Here is a 2189-nt window from a genome sequence, read left to right on the forward strand (position 1 = left end):
AAAGGGAAAAGGGTACTCGCGGAGCACGAGAGGGCGCAGCGGAGGCGTGGGACCCACGGGTCGAATCCGTGCTCGCTGACGGCTGGGGCCACAGGCACGATGGGACACAGGCAGGACGGAGACGGGACTGTCATTGGGCTCTCCTCGTCCTCGCAGGGCGTGTGCGTGCGACACACACGCAGTCAGGATCTAGCCCGTGGGCCGTGCGGGGGCGAGGAGTCATCTGGGCCCAGGTGATCAGCGTCATGCGTGCGGAGCCGCGGTAGAACAGTACAAGTCCAGCAGTTGGATGTTGCTGGCTTGAATGCGAGCAATTTTTTTAAGGAAACTTGAATGCGAGTAGATGGTTCTGTGACCTCTGTCAGTGATAAAGCATCTCCGATGCTCCGTACTGGGCAACCGCTGCAGCAGTTTACTGCTTCCTCTACCAGAGGGGATGTCAAAATTAAAGTCAAATCATTCAAATGCTAAAGGGCACATATGTGTGTATGCCCACATTGCTAAGAAAACGCAATCATTTACTGATGGTATTTCTAACAGATTCTATAAACTTAACTCCAGAAAACACTTACTAGGAGTTTCCTACAAAATGTAGGCATCGAGAAGTTGTCAAGAGTCAATTACACCAGTGGTGTCACAACTTGGCACGAAAAACCAGTTTAGTGCTAAAACTTGCGGCATAGATTGAACTGATGCCACAACTTGTCTTTGACGTGCATATACGGTGCAAATCACATTACTATATAAAAAGGTATTGATTAGAAACGCCAATGTGGCATGGGGCCTCCTGTCAGGGACTGGACGGCAAAGTGAACGCGTGGTCTGTGGCCTGCTATTTTGTAAAGAAAAACCTCAGAATTTTCCTCACAAAAAAGACTATACCACGGTTGCAAGGGTCAACTTGTCAGCGTCCCATAAATAATTAAAAAATTGGTGCGTGCGCGGGGACTTGAGCCGACTCTGACCTACAGCTAGAGGCAGCGCAAGGCCAACCACCAGACACTTGAGATTTAAAAGTAATAATTGGATGCTGCTTCGATATGTTCTTTGACTACTAAGTGGGTTGCGGCCCCTACAACCCATTTTGCGTTTTTTTCAGAAATTTATAGAATATATGTAAATTATAATGTTGTGTTATACATAAATGAAATAAAATGAATTATAAAATAATCACATACTGATTTAGCATTTGTACATATAATAATTTATGAATTAAAAAACTGTTCATCTAATAATTTGCATATTGAATAAAACTTATATTCAATAAATACTTATTTAAGTTTAAAATTGTACACAGATTAATAAAATATTAATGTAAAATATAGAAGTATTCAGCCTTTAAGTAAGTATTTGTGTTTTTATATATTTTAATAAATGCTTATATAAGTTTAAAAAAGTTCATATTTTAAACAAATATTCATGTAGTGTATAAAGTGTTCCTGCTTTAAGAAAGTCTTTAATTTACTATATATTTTCATAAATTCTTAAATAAATTTTAAAGTATTCACAGTTTTAACAAAATATTCATGTGGTATATAAAAGTATTCATGCTTTAAAACAACATATATTCATATAATGTAAAAATAGTTGGTTGGGATTAGAAGCAGCGACATGTCGTTATCATGTGCGAGTGGCGGACACACCACCTAGCAGTGTTACTTTTTAGAAGGAATTTATAAAATATATATGTGCATTATATTTTTATTTTTTAAATAATAATAATATTACATTTTAAAATATTCAAGTGTTGTTTCATATAATTAAATTGCAAATTACAAAAAAATAGGTAATAATTTGCCTATTCAATAACAAATAAATATATATTTCCAATAAAGGCTAATATAAGTTTACAATGTTCAAGATTTTAATCAATAAATATGTAGTATATTAAAGTGTTCACTGTTATTTTAAGTTTATTTTATTTTAACACACGGTTACAGTTTACATGTATTTTACAGAAATAACAGTGCAAAAAGGGGTGCTGGGACTCCAGCCCAATTAAGTCAGAATGCATGGTTATATGTGTTTCGTATCCTTAATCACAAGGAACGTTGTCTGATGTATTGGTTTGGCCGGAGCTGCGACAATTTTTGCACAATACTATGGGTTGCTGATAGAAGGACTGTACGCGCCTCCATCTATAAGAAAAATATGGATTGCTACCAAGGCCTTTCTATGAGAAAAAAATC

The sequence above is a fragment of the Aegilops tauschii genome, chromosome 2 (genome assembly GCF_002575655.3).
Source record: "Aegilops tauschii subsp. strangulata cultivar AL8/78 chromosome 2, Aet v6.0, whole genome shotgun sequence".
Classification (NCBI taxonomy): Eukaryota; Viridiplantae; Streptophyta; class Magnoliopsida; order Poales; family Poaceae; genus Aegilops; species Aegilops tauschii.